Below are 23,374 nucleotides of genomic sequence, written 5' to 3'. Positions count from 1 at the left end.
GCATGTATTCCATGGAGCGAGAATTGTTGCGGCGACATAAACCCTTGTCCATCCCTACACACAAGTAACTCTCATGTTAACAAGTTACCCAATAAACCCTAAAGCTTGAGACAAAAAATGAAACAACTTACTTAGTAGCCTTGTCTTTTGTGGATGCAACCTTTTCTTTACTGGCGGTGCTACTGACGTATATGTCGCCTGCTATTCTTTTTCTACTGTTGTGGTGTGTGTTATGAACCTCTGTTGATTTCTTTGATTTGCCTTGTATGGAAATCTATGTGAGCCAACACGAATCAAAATTCAGCAAGAATCATGCTTTATGCTAACTGCGTCACCGAGGCATTCGAAAGAAATCTAGTCACTTACATGCGTTTGCATGGATGCAGCTATTATGGCTGCAAAAAAGTGGTGTCATACTCACGACATACATGGAATACATGGGAACACATGCATACCGATGCCCAGGTACAGGAGGGTCGGATGCATGGGATCTGACGAAGTGGATATGGCGGAGGCGCAAACTGTGATGACATGGACATGCTGGAGGTGACATCCACATGTTGTCATGACATCAGATGTAAATGCATGCACAACACTTTTCAAAAATGGCAAATTGGTAATGGTTCATGGAGACTACAGAGCCAAGGGGGGAATCTATAGTTAGGGGGAAAAGTACAGTGGGTCTTCTGTCTCTTGGATGCGATTAAACTGGCTACAAAAAGTGGTTGTAAAGTTTGTCTTATTGACTTTTTTGAAGAACGAAAGTTGCATCTTGTTTTGCCTATCAAAATGAACTATGTGTGATTTTCAAAAAACTGAATAACATGAATTTTATAACCACCTATTGGAGGCAGTCTATGGCTAAACTGGTTAAAAAATGACATGAAAAGTCAATAATCTAGAATCTGTCAAAAAATTACAGATTGTTGATTGATATCAGTAGAATTAGTTGTGTTGGAATTGAAGGAATCCAAGAAAATTGAGAGGGGGGGGTGAATCAGTGTTCTGCCGATAATGTAAGATTTTACCTTATTATAACATACACATATAAACTGGTAAATGAAGAAACATATAATATGAAGTAAATAAACTAGCCACATGAATGAACACCATAACACACTGAATTTTATATGTAGAAAACCTCAAAGAGGAAAAACCATGGTGGGATTTGTGACCCACAATATCAATTCACTGGCCATATGAAAGATATTACATAGCATGGGGACCTGCACATGCAAGAAGGCACACTGCCTAGAGCACACTGCTCAACAAAAAAGAGTCTCACTAACTACAAGCTTCTACTGAGATAAAACAGTAATGGTGAACTCACAAAATGCATTTGCAATGCCAAAAAGAGTTCTGGTAATAGCTTTGTTCTGTACAGATTCATAAACCCTGAACCCTTTTACCGGTATCTCCTTTCCTCCAAGAATGTGTTACAAACCATCTACTGATAATTGCATGATATAAATTTCACATACAAATGACCTACATACATATCCTTCACATCACATCGTTCTACTTCCTTTTCCTATATCAAAATGACCTAATAAACTGACTTATATACCCTTTTCAAACAATATTCCTTATGTCGGCTTACAATACATTACAAAAGATATTCAATGTCGGCCCTATACAATAATTACAAAATGATTTTACAAATAAAACCTTTCAGATCCCAAATTGATGCCGGCTTCACTAAAGTGTTGGATGTCAGTGCAGGTGTCGGTGCCGGTAATGACCCTGAATACTCCAATGTCGGTATCTATCGGTGTATGCCTCCAATTTCGATATCTGCTGGTATATACCTCCAATTATAGTATATGCCTTATATAGAATCTTGTTTCCATCAATGCCAACATATGAATCCAATGAGTGTCAATTGCCAACAATCTCCCCCTTTGACATTGATGGCAAAACTCATGTGAAAAATGGATTCCCTGTTGGTTCAACTGAAACTGAAACATGAAAGGAAACATGCTCCCCTTGAGCTGATTGACTATGTTTGCAATGTACTCTTTATCTGATATTCTCCCCCTAGGATTATATACATACTTCCCTTTTCATGTCATTTTTCACATACATATCCTCCCCCTTTGGCATCAATGCCAAAGACCGGTGAAAGAATTGAAATAACTGTTAGGAATTTGTGCAAAAGAATGAATAATTATAGATTACTTTACTAGAGCTTGACCAATTTCAATATTTCCAGATAAGCTTTCTCAAGTAACTGTATATAGGTATCCTAGTCGGTTTTGAATATTTCAAATATGGATACAAGTCCACTTAGTAAATGTGCAAGTGTTTCTTTCTCAGTTTCTTCAGCCGGTGTGGGCTTTGCAAGCACATGCATTCCTTCTTATGTACAAAAAGTGAATCCAATCTTGGACTCACCAAACCTTTGAGACTCCTTTCTCTCCGAATGAAGAGGTCAAAGGCCTCCGGTATGGATCTTAACAGGAAATGTAATCAGGCATGGTAGATGCTATCTCTAGTAGTTCATTATTCTAGATTATTGTCCATTTATCTTGAGGTGGTTATAACCTCTCTGTAGTCAGTGAGACTCTTTTGTAATGAGCAGTACGCTCTAGGCAGTGTTCCTTCCTGCATGTGCAGGCCCCTCCTTGTATCACATACTTTCTGCAGAAGTATCATCTAACTGTGGGTAGGCTTCCCACTGTGGTTTTTCCCTTTCCCGGTTTTCCACGTACAAATCATGGTGTTATGTGGTATGATTGCATTGTGTTGATTATCTATTTTGTTGTTAAGTTGTATTGTTTATCGGTATATGTTTCTTCTATTCTAATATTATATGTTTATGTAATCCGGTTAAAGGTTATTAAGTGGTTTGGTTGATATAATCTATTAACAACTGATTCACCCCCCCTCTCAGTTGTTCACCGGTTATCCTAACAATTGGTATCAAAGCTTTGTTCCTCTTTTGCAGAAGCTTAACTGCTTGAGGTAGATCCTATGGAAGCTAACACTTCAAATCCATCGACAACTATTTTCAGAAGAGAAATCCCTAAGCTTGATGGAACAAATTATGGGATATGGAAATGATCCACTGCAAAAAGGATGTTAGGAACACAAGACAAGTCTATCAAACGTCAGTGTTAGTTAGTATCAATCAAAAAAGAAAGATGAAAGAAACTACAATCCTAAGCATGCATATCAAGAGAGATATCAAACATATTATAGAAAACAAACAAAAATGGAGGAAAGACACTAAACCCTCCCATATGCTCTCCAAAATGCTCATAGATTCTCCTCCCTTGTTCCTCTCCTCTCCAAGTTCCAAATGAGTGTAGCCCTCATCTTTTTGCACTACTATGGATGTCTTATGGAGATTGAATATTTATGAATAATGAAGATAAAATACTATGCAAATGTAGGACAACTAGATATGAGAAAATACCTAATTAATCTATATTGATTTTAGCCAAAATAACAAACTGGATATGATTTGCTCCTAAATGCTCTGTCAAGTTTACTATAGGTTAGATGCATACAAGATTTGTGGATCTGGATGAAGAAGGAATGGACTCTATTTATAGGAAAAACAGGGCAATGGATGGTTAAGATTGAGTAATCTCAACAAGGGTCGAGATTTATGGGTTTATGATCCATGTGAGGGCTTTCAACCCAATCCTAGGATGACAAATGTCAACATGAGATGGCTTGAGAGGAGAGGAAAGAAGCATTAAATGCTTGAAATGACTTGAAGGTTACCTTAGGAGGTAAGGTTACGCTTGAGTTGAATGAATAAAGCCTTTATCCAATGAATTATGTCTTTATCCAATGGATAAACTCTTGTGCAAGAGTTAGTAGGGATGACCATGGTCAAAGCAATAAATGCTTGAAGAGACCCATGAGTCAAATGAGGTTTGAGTTAGAGGGAAAGTCTCTAACCATGTGGGTGAGTTGAGTTTAACCATTAATGGTCATGTAAGAGCCATAAATGGTAATGTAAGAGTCATTAATGGTTTGGAAGACTTTAGGGGTTAACTTGTTAAAGACATAAAACCCTTAATGCTTTTCAAAGACTTTGGAGGCTTTGAGAAGCGACTTCAAGTTGCTTAGGAATGTGACAATAATTAGGGGATGGGTTTAGGCTAATTTAGAATGGATTAGAAGAATCTAGAATGGGTTGGAAGAGTCTAGAATGGGTTAGAAGAGTCTAGTGGGTTTGGTGGGTGAGAGAAAAGAGGATTTTAATTAAAATAAAATTCATTTATTTCAACCAAATAGTGTAAATTGCATTTGTAGAAGAATGCAAGTGGGGGGGAGGTGGGGGGGGGTAGTTTGGGGATTAAATAAATATTTTATTTATTTATTTAAAGGAGAAAAAGGGGTTAAATTAAATAAATGTGCTTTATTCATTTAATTGATTTAGAGTGTGTCTTAATGAGTTAATTTAAATAAATTGAATAATTTAATTAATTAATAGGAGAAGAGGTTGAGGATGAATTAATAAAATATTAATTTAATTAACTGATTGTTGATGGTTAAATAATCAAATACATAGTAAATATTAATTTAATTAAGTGGAGAGATTTATGTGACTACATTTGCCCCTCTTTGAGACGGTGCGGTTTATCGCATCGTTTCAAAGAAAGAAAAATAGGTGTGAGAAATATGCCCCATAAATGTTAATTTAGTGGGTGGTATGCCCCCTCGAGAGATGGACCAAAAAATTTCAAAAAATCAGGCGATCTCTCGAAAAAAGAACAAGTGGAGGGGAGGTAGCATAGAATAAATTAGCAATAATGGTGAAAGAATGGGAGGAAACGGGGGTAAAACAGAGAAATGAGAGGCGTTGGAAGTTCACAGGGACCACGACGGTGAGCAGGGTGAATTAGGGTTAGGGATGGAGGGTATATATGGGGGGGAGGGGTAAAAATAAGCTCATTTGCACCTATCTCCCTGGCAGTTTGGAGATCTGATAGTGACTTTTGGCGAAGGAGTGAGCGGCAATCATCATGCCTATGCCTATAGCAGATCACCGACTAGAGCGGATCCGTCGATTCCAGGGGCCAGACGACTACGGACCAGTAGTACGCAAATGTTGAATTTTACTTTTTATGCATTTTTGTCATGTTTTTTCAAGTGTCAAAGTCCAAGCAAGACAATAGCGCTAAAACTCTGTTTTAGCGCTTTTGTCGCCTAAAATAGGGCTACTATGTTGCAGTGGTGCTATTGCCTAGTAGTTGTAGCACCATTGTCCTTTTAGTGCAATTGTGTCATAGTGATAGCATTGTTGCACTTTTAGCGCAATCGAGTAGAGGTTGTAGCGCGTTTGTCATTTAATAGTGCTATGGGGTAGTTGTTTTAGCACGTTGGTTGTTTGTAGCGCGTTTATACACAAGTTGTAGCGCTATTGTCAGTAGAGTAGCGCGATTGTAGTAAAAATGCCCCAGTGTTAGAGAAAATATTTCCTGAGGCTTGTGTTTGAGTGATTGATGATTTTTTTTTATGAATCATAGCAGCCCCGTTGAGACTAGGTCATTTGTGATAAATGCCTATTGTAGTCTAGGTTTGCCATGATCGATTACCTGTTGAGACCATAAGATACTTGATCAAAGTATCTATTGATGGTCTAGGTTTAAACTTAAGAAACTTTGTAAAAAAACAACTGATATGTATGTCGATAAGTGTAGGAGGAGCTTTCCATTTTACAGATGTGGGAGAGGCATCCTGCCACACAGCGGCTGCAGGCGCAGTTGACAGAGGCAGAGATAGATTATGTCTGTGCGATGGGCTTGTATGACATGATGTACCTACCCATGATTCAAAAAAATAACGGTCTACTAAAGGCCTTGGCAGAGTGATGGCATAGTGAGACATGCACGTTTCACTTGGTGATGGGAGAGATGATGGTGACTGTGGAGGATGTATGGAGGATTTGGCACATCCTGATCAGAGGGGAGCTGGTTACATATGATCACCATTTAGGGACAATAGTTGTGTAAAGGATATTTTCCAATGATGTGTACATTGAGGATGGCTCGATAGCATGGGAGGATATAGCGGCACTATATGAGCCTCTACCCGCAATTCTAGCAGGTATCATTGGGGGTTTGTTGTGACCCGATCAAAGGTCACATGGATTGGCGGTTGGGTGAGGTCAAGTGATAGAGAAGATGAAGACAGAGGGGACCCACTATGCATGGGGGCCATGTGTACTAGCACACCTTTACAGGGACTTACATGAGGTAGTGTACCGAGAGGCTAGATCACTAGTGGTAGGGATCACATTGTTGCATGTTTAGGCATGGGAGCACCTGCTAGTCACACGGTTGGTTAGCTTGAGGTTTAGGGCGATAGATCAACCCTATGCATATATGTATGGATGGCTGATTAGCCAGCCCCATCTGGGGAAGTTGGAGTTTTGGCAGCGGGCTTTAGATGATTTAGATACAGTCATATGGAGGCCATACCTTGAGTGCAAGCCCTAGGAGGATGATGGAGAGGTGCTACCATATGTATTTATGACACATTTTTTGATAGGGTGAACATCCTACTCGGTAGAGAGATAGGTGACAGGGAGAGTGATGAGGCAATTTGGATAGAGGCAGGGTTTGCCGAGGGGTTCAGGGGAGTATGCACGAGTAGTATGGGAGAGGTTTCAGTGGGGACCAGTGTTACCTTATGATCAAGCCTTGGTAGAGTTCCATACCTTATAGGCGAGACCATGGCAGTTGAGGCCAGAGATTATGGATGCAGGAGTGGCAAAGGAGTACACGCAATATCATACCGCGCATCCGATTCCACACATTTCAGATCTAGTTGAGCCCATACCACCTTTTGAGGATGTCAGGAGACAGTGACGGAGGAGGAGAGGAGGCAGGGGTGGAGGAGGAGGTGATGGAGGAGGAGATGGGGGAGAGAGAGGTGGTGAGGGACGTTTTGGTGGAGCAAGAGGAGGTGGAGGTGGTGGGGATGGATTTGGAGGTGGAGGAGGGGATCCTATGGAGATGGGAGGGGGAGAGGCAGGTGGAGGAGAGGGAGATCTATGGGAGTTTATGATTATACGATTGCAAACTCAGTTAGAGGATAGGGAGGCAAAGATTGCATCCAAAGATGTCCAGCTATTTGCATGGGAGGTTGAGTTGGGGGTAGTGGTGTGAGAGAGAGATGATCTGGTGGACAGATTGAGGGAGTTGCAAGATAGAGTTTGAGTGTTAGAGGGAGCACAGGCACAAGGTCTGAATGAGGTGGTTTTGAGGGAGATGCAGCAAGCAGGTGGAGAGATTGACTATTGGTGAGGCCTATATGAGCAGGTTGTGCCAGTTAGTCAGCGAACACTGAGCTATTCCTAGATGTGATGGGCGAGATCAGAGCAGTTACAAAGGGCTCGGAGCAGTGGTGGTGTAATGGGTCCTCGTCGGTGAGATGGTGGGGGAGGTGCAGGGGGTAGTGGTGGAGAAGCATCTGGCCAGAGTGTTATTTGAGAGTTTCTATGCACTTGTTACTTTGTTATTTAGATTGTTACTTGGATGGCTCTTGCTAGCCGATATATTGTGACATCTCTGTACTCTGATACATGTATTCTTTTTTGATACGATATACGATGTGATATATGAGGAGATCCCATGTTTTGTGAAGATATGATATGCATATATGTTTTATTACAGGATGATGATTTATGAGTTATGCTTAGATTCATGATATTGATGACTTTCTTTCTATATGTACATTGATGATGATATGATTTCTGTATGTACATTGATGATGATATTATTTCTATATACATGCTATGGATGATTTTGCTAATCATGTGGATGTAGGTAGAGGATCGATGATGCTTTTGTAATGATAAAATATGATGCAATGACGATGTATGCATCACATTTTATCATATAAGTTGATGATATGATTTGATGATGAAATTAGTTTTTGATGCATGTTTCTAATATGAATCTAAGTGAATCTAAGTGGATCAAATGTTTATGCAAATGTTTATGTATGCAACTAGATGAATGCACTTAAATGGATGAACAAATGTTATGTATGAATGCCCTTAAATGGGTGTATCTAAATGATGTGATGTTGTTGAGATGAATCTGAAAATGAATCTAAATGACTAAAATGATTCAAAATATAACTAAGTGATAAATGAGATTAAAATGATAATGCAAACAAATGCAGCTAAGTGATAATTAATAATTGCACCTTAATGCAATTAAAGGATAATGAATAACCCCACCTTAATACAATTAAAGGATAATGAATAACTACACCTTAATGCAATTTTAAAGGATAATGAAAGGAATGCATATTTAATGTTTTAAATGAATGCACTAAATGGATGAAGGAATGTTCTTAATAACGGAGAAACAAATGCACTTAAATGAAATGGAAGTAAATGATAATAAATGCACATGATGTGTTAAATGCCCTAATGTGATGAATAAATCAATGCACTTAAATGAATATCTAAATGAATTGAAGTGCAATTAAATGATAATGAACAAAATGCAGTTGATGTAACTAACATGATAACTCCATGCCTGCATGATATATGAATGCAAGTTGTTGAAAATTTGCAGATGTGGAATGCAGATGTAAGATGATGTATCAGAGAACTCCGTCATGATTTTGTACCCAAGATAAATTATATTAGGTGCTTTCTCATATAAGCCTGAATTACTTTCATGCAAACAATAGATATGATTAATGAATGAGAAAATGGATGGGTGATATGCAATATATACAGATGAGCTAAAATGACGATCCATAGAGTATTCATAGTGCTTTATTTTCCTCATCAAGAATGGTAGTATCGTTCTTGGCCGAGGTAGCAAGAACCAGGTTTGAGCATTTGACATGTAAGAAAGCATTTATAGACAAGGAAAAGTTACCCTCCATTTTGGTTCATGTGCAAATGGTTGAGGTATATGTTGTAGTCAGTAAGCCATAGTGATCCACGACTATATTTTGCATAGGATCGTGTAGCTTAGTGAACTTCCCATGTAGACACCATTAGTACATGCCCCAAAACTTCATTGGAATAATCCGCAAATAGCAAACAAAATGATATTTAGGAACCATCCTAGCTACTCTAATCACTTGTGGATATCCTGGAGTAGCGTAGGAACCTGATATGAATAAATAAATAACAAACCGAGCAAGTGCTTATAAGCTTAAACATAATTTTCTTGTCAAAGAAAATGTTATCATGTCTTTGTTTTGTGAGGAAGGATGCATCCTTGCGAAGATGATTGTGTGTAGATGTTTTGACTTGGTTGATTGATTTGATAAGTGATCATTGTTTGAGTAGCTCAAAATATTTGTTTGGTGTCTTTTTTGGTGCGTATGTACAAAGAATATTATATGCATTCACAATGTTTTTGACATGTTTTGGGTATTTTCTGAGTTTTTATGAATTTTTTTGGTATTATTTCCAGCCAATTTTGAAAGGACTCAATGAATCACAAGTAATGTAGAATCCATTTCCATCAATAGGGTAAGAGCATTGCCCCCAGTTTAGACATCACTATGAAAGTAGGATGCAGAACACATGAAGTATTAACCTCGATTGCAGATCAATGACAAGCCATGGTTTGAATGATGGATGAATGGATGCAATGGTTGTGATCGCAACAAGTCTGAAAGACAATGGAGCCATAACCTTTACGAATGGTGCATGTTTTCTTGGTTTTCACCATCGTACTTACCCAAGGTGCCACCATAGTGGTTTTCACCGTTTGGATGTATGATTTTTCTTTACTATTTTCTTGATTTTTTCATATTTTCTTTAGGACATTTTTTGAATGTTTTTGGTATTTTCTGATATATTTGGAAGAGCCTAATTCTCTTCACAACTTATGTATGAAACCATTTGAGGTGCATGTTGTTGATCAGATCTGCTATTAGTTCTCCTTTTGAAGTTGCCAACTGATATGCCCCAGACCCAAATACATCAGTGATAACATATGGACCCAACCAATTGGATTCAAACTTTCCCTAATGTTCTCTGTTTGGTTGGTTATGAGGATTCTCCTTGAGAGAAAGATCACCTACCTCAAATATGCGAGGTTTGACCCGATGATTATAGCTTCTACTCATTTGATGCTGATAGGCTTTCGGGTGGTTGTATGCAGCTTGTCGCCTTTCATCAAGTAGTTCCAAGTCTTGAAGAAGGAATACCCGATATGCTTCATCATCTATCAGATTGTGCAAGGAAACCCGTAGAGATGGTATTTCAACCTCAATAGGTAGGATGGCTTCTGCTCCATAGACTAGTGAGTAGGGAGTTGTGCCTGTAGGGGTTTGAATGGTAGTTCAATACGCCCATAGTGTTGGATTTAATCGAATGTGCCAATCACGGCTAGAATCATTGACTATCTTTTTAAGGATCCTCAACATATTCTTGTTTGATGCTTCGACTTGACCATTACCTTGTGGGTAATATGGGGTGGAAAAGTAGTGTTAGATGTGAAACTTCTCAAAGAGTTCACGGACATCCTGATTTTTGAAAGGAAGCTCGTTATCTGTGATGATGGACATGGGTACACCATACCGACAGATGATATAATTAAGGATGAATGAGATGATCTACTTGTCGGTGACTTGGGTAAGTGGAACGAATTCAATACACTTTGTGAAGTATTCGGTGGTGGTAATAATAAATTTATGGCCATTGGATGAAGATGAATGAATTTTACCCACAAGGTCAAGTCCCCATTGAAAAAAGGGCCATGGTGTTGTGATTGTTTCTAATTTCTATGCTGGTGCATGTATCAGGTCTCTATGAACTTGGCACTTCTTGCATTCTCTGACAAAATAGTAGGAGTCTTTTTCCACGGTGGGCCAATAGTATCCAGTGCGCATGATTTTATTTGCTAGCGAAGGACCGCTTGGGTGATCCCCAGAAATTCCTTCATGTAACTATTCCAAGGCCTTTGTTATCTCATCTTGTTCCAAAGATTGAAGGAGAGTACCATCAAGACTTTTCCTGTATAGGGTTTCGGCAATGATGGTGTATTGAGTGGTTTGGCAGATGAAGGTTTTTCGTTGGTTATTGGATTGGTTGGGAGGAAGTGTGTGATCGCGGAGGTAAGTGAAGAATTCATCATACCATGGATATTCAAAACCAACAAGGCAACATATCATTTCAGTTTTGAGGATATCATATGTAGGGATCCAAAGTTGTTCTATCGAGAACTTGTAGCGTGTCGAATTTTGCAGAAGATCTAGGAGAGATGCAATTGTAGCCATTGTGTCAGCAACTTGATTATGATCTCTGGGCACTTTGTCAAATGTAATAGATGTAAATGATTCTTTGTAACTATCCACCATCCTTTTATACGACATGAGCTTATCATCCTTAGTTTGATACTCATTGGTGACTTGTCAGATAACTAGCTAGGAATCTCCATATGCCTGTACCTCTTTGAGATGCCATTGTATAGCCAATCTAAATCCTGTGATAAAGGCCTCACATTCTGCTATATTATTGGTGCATGGGAAAGTGAGCCTATATGATTTCGGGATGTTGTCACCTTGAGGTGTGATAAAAAGAATACCTACCCTAAACCATGTATGGTATGTGAGCCATCAAAATAGAGCTTCCAAGGTTGTGTAGTTGTGATCATGAAGATCTCTTCATCTGGAAAATTGGAAACAAGAGGATGGTCACCTGCGAGGGGTGCATCGGTCAATTGATCTGCAATAGCTTGCCCCTTGATAGCCTTGCGGTCCACATACTCTATATCAAATTCACTCAAGATCATAACCCATTTGGCCAAGTGGCCTGTCAATGCTGCCTTGTTGAGTAGATATTTGAGTGGATCAATTTTGGCGATGAGTTATACCTTATGCGTTAAAATGTAGTGCCTCAAATTGGTGGCTGCTAAGGTAACTGCTAGGCAAGCTCTCTCAATAGGTGTGTAACTGAGTTCATAGCCTACCAGTGTGCGAGAGATAATACACAACATATTCTTTTCCTTTTGCATTGTGTTGTGCCAACAGTACTCCTAATGCCATATTTGTAGCTGAAATATATAACAATAGAGGTCTATTTGGATCTTGTGGGATCAACAACAATGTATGCATTAAGTAGTCTTTAAGCATTTGGAATTCTTGCTAGCACTTTGTATCCCATTGAAAGTGGATATTCTTGTGTAACAAATGCATGAAGAGATGACACTTATCAACCAATTATGCAATGAATCTCTGAATTGATTGTAGTTGCCCTTGTAGTGTCCTTAACTAACTGATGTTCTTTGGAGGTGGCATGTCCATGATTGCTTTGACTTTCACCGGATCTACTTCAATGCCTTTGCTTGAAACAATGTATCCTAGGAGCTTCCCGGAGGTGACTCCAAAGACACATTTCTTTGGATTGAGACGGACATGATATTGCTCTAATTTGTCGAAGATTTTACCCAGTATTGCCAAATGATCCTCTCTTGTTAATGATTTAGCTAGTAAATCATCGACATAATATTCCATTATGGTGTGCATTATATCATGAAATATGGTAGTAATAGCTCTTTGATAGGTTGCCCCTGCATTCTTTAGACCAAATGGCATCACATTCCAATAGTAGGTTCCCCATGGGCATGCGAAAGTTGTTTTATGTTGATCCTCTGGAGCAGTCTTGATTCGGTTGTACCCTGAAAATCTATCCATAAGAGAAAGCATTGCATGACCCACTGTGAGATCGACAATCATGTCGATGTTTGGTAAGGGGAAGTCATCTTTAGGGGATGCCTTGTTCAATTTGAATTCTTTATAGATACGGATGCCCCTATTAGGTTTGCCGATAGGTACAATGTTGGAGATCCAATCTGCATAATCGATTGGTTGGATGAAACCAACATCTAAGAGCTTTTTGAGTTCTGCCTTGACAAGAACAAGAATTTGTGGGTGCATCTTTTTGAGCTTTTGTTTTATAGGTTTAGCTCCTTCTACCACGGTTAGGTGATGCATAACTAAATTAGGATCTAAGCCAGACATGCTTGCATAAGACCATGCAAAGTTGATTTAACGCTTCTGGAAGAATTCCACAAATTTTGGCCATTCCTCTAGAGTTAGTAGAGATGCCAAATGTATTTGGTGAGGAGTCTTAGGGGTCCCCACATTGAATTCTTTTATTTCTTTGATTAATATTGTTGATCTCTCCTGATTTGTACTTGAGGGGAGGTTGTCAAACCTTTCATCCATAGGCACCTCAGAGAGGTTTTCACCTTTGGATACGCTCTTTATTTTTACTTTTTTGGGATCAATAAGTGCCACTGTGTGGTTTTCACTAGAAGATCCATGTTTTATTGTGATATTTTTGCAGTTGAAAGGTTTGGCATCTGCCCCAAAGTATGATGTGCTATTAAGTTTGATGGCAAATCTAGCTTTATGATCCCCACTTGCTATGTTATCCCATATTTCCAAAAAGTTGATGAGCGCCTCATCATTTTGGAAGTGATAAAGACATGGGGGATTTGGCTGGTTCCAATTGATGAGCTTAGGGTGGATGATGGGCATGACCTCATTGATTAAGTTGAGTTTAGAGGAGGAGTCAGTGAGGTTTAATACAGATGAGTGAAGTTCGTCAATGGTAATCTCCTTGTCAGATTCTAGTGTAGGATTTGACGTAGGGCTTGTGGAAGTTGTATCTTGCTCACAAACCCAAAAGGTTGTAATCCATGTGTCTCCATAAATTGGGATATCTTCACGAGGTGGTGGAGGCGATGTGTCTTCCTCGTTTAAATTATTTAGATTCACTGAATCCCATTCCCACTCATGTGAGTTGGTCTCTGAATCACTCTCTAACATCCGATTATTGTACCATGTTGGGATCTATTTTGTATTGAAGAGTGTATTTGTCATAGGTTTGTGCACTTTTAAAGGTGGGATTGTTGGGGCTATTGGCAAGATTATTGGTGTTGTTGATGCTGCTACTAGGAGTATCGATGTTGTTGGTACAGTTGGTGCTACTGCTGTTACTGAGGGGATTATCAATGTTGTTGATGTTGCTGCAGGAATTATTAGTGTTGTTGATGCTGTTGCTACTACTGATGGGATTATTGTTGCTGTTGATGCTACTGGTGGCTTTGATGCTACTGATGGGATTCTTAGTTTGGTAGGTGTGGCTGGTACAATTGCTCAGAGTATCGGTGCTACTGATATAATCAAGGATGGGCTCCTTGGAGTAACTGATTGATACATGGGTTTGCTAGGTTTTCCTTTGAATCTAAGCTTAGGAAGAAAATCCGAAGGTTGCATGTTCGATTCATGTCGGGTTCACCAAATGATGCATTGCAAAAAGGATGTTAGGAACACAAGACAAGTCATTCAAACGTTAGCATTAGTTAGTATCAATAAAAAATGAAAGATGAAAGAAACTACAATCCTAAGCATGCATATCAAGAGAGATATCAAACATATTATAGAAAACAGACAAAAATAGAGGAAAGACACTAAACCCTCCCAAATTCTCTCCAAAATGCTCATAGCTACTCCTCCCTTGTTCCTCTCCTATCCAAGTTCCACATGAGTGTAACCCTTATCTTTTTGCACTACTATGGATGTCTTATGGAGATTCCAGATTTATGAATAAAGAAGATAAAAGACTATGCAAATGCAAGCAAACTAGATATGAGAAAATAACTAATTAATCTATATTGATTTTAGCCAAAATAACTAACTAGATATGATTTTCTCCTAAATGATCTTTAAATTTTACTATAGGTTAGATGCATACAAGATTTCTAGATTTGGATGAAGAAGGAATGAGCTCTATTTATAGGAAAAATAGGGCAATCGATGGTTGAGATTGAGTAATCTCAACAAGGCTCAGGATTGATGGTTTATGATCCATGTCAGGGCTTTCAACTGAATCCCAAGATGACAAATGTCAACATGAGATGGCTTGAGAGGAAAGGGAAGAAGCATTAAATTCTTGAAATGACTTGAAGGTTACCTTAGGAGGTAAGGTTAAGCTTGAGTTGAATGAATAAAGCCTTTATCCAATGAATAATACCTTTATCCAATGGATAAACTCTTGTGCAAGAGTTAGTGGGGATAACCATGGTCAAAGCAATAAATGCTTGAAGAGACCCATGAGTCAAATGAGGGTTGAGTTAGAGGGAAATTCTCTAACCATGTGGGTGAGTTGAGTTTAACCATTAATGGTCATGTAAGATCCATAAATGGTTATGTAAGAGTCATTAATGGTTAACTTGTTGAAGACATAAAGCCTTTAATGTTTTTCAAAGACTTAGGAGGCTTTGAGAAGTGACTTCAAGTTGCTTAGGAATGTGACAATAATTAGGGCATGGGTTTAGGCTAATTTAGAATGGATTAGAAGAATCTAGAATGGGTTAGAAGAGCCTAGAATGGGTTAGAAGAGTCTAGTGTGTTTGGTGGGTGAGAGAAAATAGGATTTTAATTAAAATAAAATTTATTTATTTCAACCAAATAGGTGCAACTTGTATTTGTAGGAGAATGCAAGTGGGGGGTAGTTTAGGGATTAAATAAATATTTTATTTGTTTATTTAAAGGAGAAAAAGTGGTTAAATTAAATAAATGTGCTTTATTCATTTAATTGATTTAGAGTTTGTCTTGATGAATTAATTTAAATAAATTGAATAATTTATTTAATTAATAGGAGAAGAGGTTGAGGATGAATTAATTAAATATTAATTTAATTAACTGATTATTGATGGTTCAATAATCAAATAAATAGTAAGTATTCATTTAATTAAGTGGACAGATTTATGTGACTACATGAATATTCGAATGGAGACTCATCTTAAATGTCTTGGCAAGGATATTTGGGAGATCACTGAGAAAGGATACACACCTTATGATCCCACATCTGACAATCCTACTCCTATAGACCTGGACAAGAATATTGAAAATGATTGCAGAGCTAGAGAATCCCTCTTGTGCGCACTTATTGATCAACAAATCATGGGATTGACTAATAAAACATCGGCAAATATTATATGGGATAAATTGCAAACTCTGAATGAAGGTGATCCTACTGTTAAAATTGCTAAAATTGATGGTTATCGGGTGTTGGTAAACAGATTTGCCCCTTTTTGAACTCTTAATAATTATCTTCCTTAAGCAAAAATATAACTTTGTTTCGCCCTTAATAAAAGGAGACAAACTACCAACAGTTGGATGAATTAATAAAATTCAACCTTTGCATTAGAGGGAAGCTTCTCATATGATTTGCAATGAATTTAATATACAAATGATATGCTAATACTTTTTACTAGAAAGCATTGAAAGGCTTCAACATTTATTCATCAACACAAATAAACGCCTTCAAAATTGTAAACATAGAAAATTTTCTGAAAGAATATTTAAAGAGAGTTCACAGACTCTAATTTACAAACATGCTCACTGTATGAATTCAAAACACAAAAGAGGCTCAACAATACTAATCGTTGACCGATACTCTCTCATGACTCATAGGGCAAGGGGGATCAAGCAAATCAATACATGGGAGTCTTCTAACAACTAATGATAACCATGGACTGAAGAAAAATATAGAGATAACTGATCACATAATTATATCATGCCCATAACAACTTTCTCAAGAAAGATTACGAATCTTCAAACACACAGATTCAATGATTGCATAACATAGCATTTCATTGATAATCAACTATTGTATTTTCAAACAATTCATATGCGAACCAAAATATTATCTGCTGCTCCTAAAAATCTCATTTTTCAGAACCCTTACAAAGACAAGTTGTTTAGCTTAAATAGCCACCAGGCTCATAGTTTTTACATAATAAAATTACATTTAATTTTGATCAAAGTGAAAGAAACCACTTAAAACAATAGGAAAGAAAACTAAAAGAACAACCACTAGGAGGTTGACACTTCATCTTCAGATTAACTATGCTTCCATTGTGGCAGAGGAGGTTACAGATCTGTCCTGCTTTGCCGATAAATTCAAGATGACTTGAAAATAAGGAAGATTGATGTGTTGGATTCTCTGCTTCCACACCTGTTTGTCCATATTTACCTATGCTACTTTTGCCCTGTGAAACTCCAAATGGTCAAAACAAACTATGAGCATCGATTCAATTCTTGCCACTTTTGAGAAGTCATCTGTGGTCAAAGATTTCGTCATTTGAATGAACTGAATCCTCTCCTGAAAGACCTTGGTCATGTCCACAACTTTTTCAATTGTCTTGGTGCCATGCTTAATGAGCTGGATATCAATGCATTTTCATGTCCTTCTACATCATATCGATCAAGTCTATCAATTCTTTGAGGAATTTGGTGGATTCTTCGTGACCTTGCTTGATGATCGAGTTGTGCCACTCCACATTCTTCCTTGACACATACAATACTTTATCATCTAGATTCTTTACCAGTTTTTTAGCCAAGAATTTCATCACCCCATATTTTTTTATGTCATTCATTTGTGCAAGGACTGCTACCCATTTGACCATTTCCTTCTTCCAAGCCACTGTTTCCAGTTCTAGCTCCTTGCTCACTGTTTCTGCATCTTTATAAACTTTCACCTGATTAACGATATAATCCGATCCCCTTTGTATTATCAGGTCCAACCATTTATTGAACATTTCTATAAGTACTTTGTTCCTTTGAACCTGGTCTAGCATTTTCTGGTTGGTCGGAGATTTTGGGTCGAATGATACTGGTATCTGTGACAAAGGTTGGGGGTTTGGATCATGGATGGCATTGATATACTCGACCATCAGAGTAACACCTTGTTTCAATTCTCTTTTATCTTTTTCATCCTTCCACGTTCTTGAAATTATCCTCTTCGTGTAGGATTCCAAATGCCTAACATCCACATCATGTGAAGCAACTCCCAGATCTATCTTCTCAACTATAAAATCCTCCTTAGTAGCTTTGTCTACATCTTTTCCTGGGATTGGTTTGGCTATTTCAGTCATCTAGTGTCCTGTTGCTTCATCTACATCAAGCATTGCCTGTGTTTTGAGTTTCTTTGCCTTTGATGCCTTTCCAAAACATCTGCTAACCATGTCCTCCATTGGGATTATAACTGACACCACACTCTATTTCTTCCCAACAGCAGCTTCTAGCCATCTTGGTGCCTTTGTAGGTTCCTTAGGTGGTGGAGTTGTCTATACGTCTGGTGAAGTGACAATGACCATGGTGTTCCTGGGGTCCTATTGGCTTTCTTCTTCTTTTCTCGTGTCCATTTCCTGCATTTCAGGTTCATCCAGATTCTGAGCATCCATTGTCTCTTCAACCTCTTCACTAGGGTCTAGGTCTACAACAATATATTTTTATATGGGCTCCTTACTCTTCTTCTTACTCATAGACCGAGTTACTCAAGCAATTGTGAGATCAGATGGTGACCTCTTTGATCTCCTAGGTTGAATTTTCTCAACAATGGGTCTTGAAACACCTATTACCACCATGAAAACTAGAAATTCTTCAGGGAATCAGAGCTAGTTTTACTTTCGGTGCCTCCAATTTGCTCAAGTATGGCAGCTGCAACCTTCTCAACTATGGAAATAAATTCATACATTTCCCTCAATCATATGGGAAAATATCTATAAATCCACACACACTTCATCATGATTTACCCAAGCATGCAAAGTAACGGTGAAATGACCAAAATTTGACACCTTCTTAATTATCCATCACTTCTACACAAGTAATCCGATGCACTCATGATTATTTTCCATATTTAGAATTTTAAATTGCTGAAGAGGGAATATTCCTTCTTGTCGCACTGCTTTCATTTTCATCCCCAAAACCTTAGAGTTAGTTTTGAAATGAACCTGTGAACCTTGAACCATTTGACACAAAGTTCAATGGTTCAAGTTCATTTAAGAAATATAATAGTGAGCGAGCGACACACAACAACACCAAGAATGAATGACAACAATGACTACTAAACGTGAACCTTGAACCATTTGAACCTCTTGAGATTTGGTTAAAGGTTCAAGACCGCAAATCAACTTAGAACATATGGACCCACGCTCGTGAAACAACGATACATTGCCGCGACTCACAAAAGGCATTTTGAACCTTGAACCATTTAACAAAAAGTTCAACGGGTTCAAAACTTCAAGACAAAAAACAAAAGTGCACTTGCTCACATGATGACAAAGACCACAAATGAATTTCTTCATAAACACGCTCTGAACCTTGAAGCTATTGAACTTTTTAGAAAGAGTTCAATGGTTCAAGTACGAAGGAAAATAAACAACCCGATGAAAGAGAAAGGCACAAAAGACAACCCGCAAGTATGAACATTCAAAATGAAAAAATTGTAGAGGAACTAACATCGGCTCTAATTGGGGACTAGAGCTGTGAAGGAACTATAAATGAACTCCATAATCCCTAGTTTCGCAAGGAGACTTTATTTAAAGACTCAAACATAAACTAAACAGAAAAAGACACACAACTGCAAATCAACCAAACACTATATACAAAACCACGAGGGACTCTCATTTACAGTTGACACAATTTCAAATCTTGACCATTATAGGTCAAAGGAAGAACAGTAGCATTCAGATATGCAAGTTTGAAAGAATTTGGTCCTTTTACCTCATGAATCAAGAACGGTCCTTTCCAGAGTGATTCAAAGTTTGCATGTGCTCCTTTGGGTTCTCTTCTTTTGTCCGAGAGCAGTACCTGATCGCTTAGCATGAACTTCCATGACCTTTCTCACTTGTCTAATGTCCTCTTCACCCTCATCTGGTGTTCTGTTATCCGGTCAACTAGTTTTTCCCTTTCTTCATCAATTGTCATCAAGTACATAATTCGCTTTTCTAGAGAGTTCTGGAAATAAGCGTCTTCAATGACATTTTGTAGCTTAGTAGCTGCTAGCTCCAAAGGAAAAGCTACCTGAGTGCCTACACTATAGACTAGTTCAAATGGAGACATCCCAATTGCCCTCTTTGGCGATGTACGGTCAGCCCAAAGGGTTTCATACAGTTTTTAATGCCAATCCTTAAAGTTTTCACTCAGCAATTTTTTCATGATATTAATGAGGTTTTTACTACTGGATTCAGCCTGACCATTTCCCTAAGGATAATAATCAGATGAGTGAGCAAGGGAGATTCCATGGTCATAGCAAAGTAAAGAAACTTTGGCAAAAGAGAAATTAGTAGCGTTGTCAGCCACAATTTTAAACGGAACCCCAAATCAAACTAGAATGTTCTCTTTCAGAAAATTACAAACAACCTTCGAGGATGTCTTTCATACTGGAATGGCCTCAACCCATTTAGTGAAATAGTCTATAGCTGTTAATATATGGGTGTGTTTTGTACTAGAGGTAGGTGTCAAGGGACCAATGAAATCCAAACCCCATTTCTTGAAGGGTTCATCCACAACCACAGGTCAGAGTGGTAATGCTGCAAGCTGCGGTTTTCTTATGAACAACTTACATTTTTCACACTCGGTCACCCATGCATATGCATCCCTGAACATTCCTAACCAATAATAATAGCTCCTTAAGATCTTTTAGGCAGTCACCGTTGAAGAGAAATGACCACCACAGGCTTCGTCATGAAATGCTTTCAAAAGAGACTCTTGGAGAGATTTATCAACACAACGTAAGAAGGTCCCATCCAGTCCCCTCTTATATAATACATCATTAAAAATGACATACTTAGCAGCTTTTAGCCTCAAGTTCCTCTTCTCTTTTGCTGAAAGATGTTCTGGGCAATCTCCATATGTCAAATAATAAGCTACATCTACGAACCAGGAATCTTGAAGACCAACAAATAGGACTAGAGGCAATTCCTCTGTCACTTCCTCCTTGCTCTTAGAAATCAGCTTGCACAAGCCCTACCCCCTTACCAGCTTTGTGGGCCTAATTTCTAAATTGAACTCCTGAGTTTTTGACACCCAAGAGGCTCTATTATTCAATCCTATGTCTTTTTGTGTTAATATACTCTTGACTACTGAATGAGGTACAAAAATGATTGCATGGGAATGAAGAATATAATACCTGAACTGCTTTACAGCCTTCACAATCACATATATTTTCTTTTCTATTATTGAATACTTCAATTCATGCTTTTTTAGTGGTACACTCATGAATGATATCGGGACTTCATCATTATCCTCATTCTTCTGTAATAAAATTCCCGACATAGTATGCTCTGAGGCATAATAGTAGATAACAAAATCTTTGCTAAAATCAAGATTAACCAGAATAGGCGCATGTCCAATAGAATTCTTAATTGATTCAAATGCCTTCTCCCCCTCCTCATTCCATTTAAAAACTTGTTTCTCACTCATCAAATTCACAATGTATCTGGTAGTCTCTGCAAAATTTGGGATGAACCTCCTTGGAAAATTTACTTGTCCGAAGAAGGATCTAACAACATTCCTACTTGATGGTAGAGTTAGCTGTTGAATTGCTCTTACCCTCCGAAGATCTATTTTCTCCCCTTCCTTAGAAACAATATGACTGAGCAACTTACCCTTTGTGACTCCAAATACTGACTTCTTTGGGTTCAAGGATACCTCATGCTCGCGGAACCTCTGTAACACTTGTCTCAGGTCCCATAGGTGATGCTTTCTTCTTTTTCAGAATACTGTTAAGTCATCCAAATATACAACAATAATCTTATCCTTTAGGTGACCAAAGGACAAATACATAGCACGCTAAAACATTGCTCCTGTATTAATCAAACTGAAAGGCATTTAGCTATAGGCAAATGTACCCCAGGGAGTAATAAAGGCAGTTTTATGTTGATCATCATACTGAACACTGATATGGTTATATCCCAAAAAATCCATCGAGCATGGATATCATCTCTGATCCTGAAATTGTTTGTAGAATGTGATCCATGGCTGATAATGGATAGTTATCTTTTAAGCTGGCCTGATTTAGATTTCTGAAATCTATGCAGATCCTTATATCTTCGTTCTTCTTTCTAACAAGTACGATATTAGATATCCATGTAGAATGATGGATGGGGTATATAATTCTATCTTTTAACATCTTATCCACTTCTTTAAATATAGCCTCGGCTACTTTTGGATTGAAGCTTCTAAGCTTTTGCCGGAAAGGACTTGCTCTAGGTTTCATGGGAATGTGATGCTGGAATTTTCCCTCTGAAATTTTTAAGATCATCATAGCACCAAGAAAACACGTCCTTGAACTCAAATAGAAGACTAATGAACCTCTCCTTTCTGTAGGCGTACAACACTTTCCCATATTGATATATTTAGGTTCATTCTCGGTACCGATATTGATCCTTTTGTAATCTCCAATATCCTGAACCTCTAGTGACTTGTCACCTTTATTCTTCTTGTAGGCATCATGACGATCAAACAAATGCTCCAATGAAACCAACCCTTTAGGGATCTTATTTCCTTTCAACTGCATGATTCCATTAGGCAACTCCTTAGCTCGTTCTAGCGAAAATTCTTTGCACTCTGCATCTGAACCTTCAAAATACATGGCAGAAAAAATGTCCACACTTTGCATAAAATTATTAATTTATTTATCACTTTTAAATACCTACCAAAAATCAGAGTTGTCTAGGACACTGGGACAATATATCAACTCTACCCTATAAATATGATCAACAAATTTAGGACATGGGACAAGAAATGAAGCTAAGACTGCCAATAAAATTTTCTTTTGAATTCAGTTCCCTAGGTATTGCTTCAATGGAAAAGACATCAAAACCTTTGAATTCGTCCCAAACCCTATTTCGATAGTGTTTCAATCTTTCATTTTTAACATTAAATGACCTCTAACCTATTTTACAATCAGTTCAACATCTCCTTTAACTCGCAGGAGTTTCACCCCCAATCTCTTAGCTTCAGCTAAACCTAACAACAATGCTTCATACTCGGCCGTATTATTGGTATTCTTGAATTCTAATTTAAAAGAGAAAGGAATATGATTTCCAGAAGGTGGGATTAACACTACCCCTGCACCTGAACCTGACGCTGCACAACTACCATCAAACTCTATTAACCACAAGTTTTCTTCTCCATTAGGTTGTGATGGATCTCCCACTACCTCATTATCTGACAAAATCATGTAGTTTCCAAATTGACAATCATGATACAGAACTTGAGATCTTGGGTCATCAGAAGGGAAAATAGTGAACTTAGACTTTGGTTCAAGCTGTAGAATGACTCGTTGTTTTCCAACAAGGATTGTATCTTGAGACCAATCCATTTTAATTTCACCACCTAAATCCCTACAGAAAGTATGACTTAGCAACATGCCATAACTGGCTGGGATGTCAGCTATCAGTATAGCCAACTTAATTCTTTTATTTAGGTGAGAAGCAAGAACTACTTGAGCATCCTTAATTTGGCCTAGTAGAGGAATTTATTTTGAATCCATAGAATAGCATCTGCCAAAGGTTTTGGTCAAGGATAGCCCTAATTCTTTGGCTACTGCAGAGGGCATTATATTGTC

The sequence above is a fragment of the Cryptomeria japonica genome, chromosome 1 (assembly GCF_030272615.1).
Source record: "Cryptomeria japonica chromosome 1, Sugi_1.0, whole genome shotgun sequence".
Classification (NCBI taxonomy): domain Eukaryota; kingdom Viridiplantae; phylum Streptophyta; class Pinopsida; order Cupressales; family Cupressaceae; genus Cryptomeria; species Cryptomeria japonica.
This window is presented reverse-complemented; position numbering follows the sequence as displayed.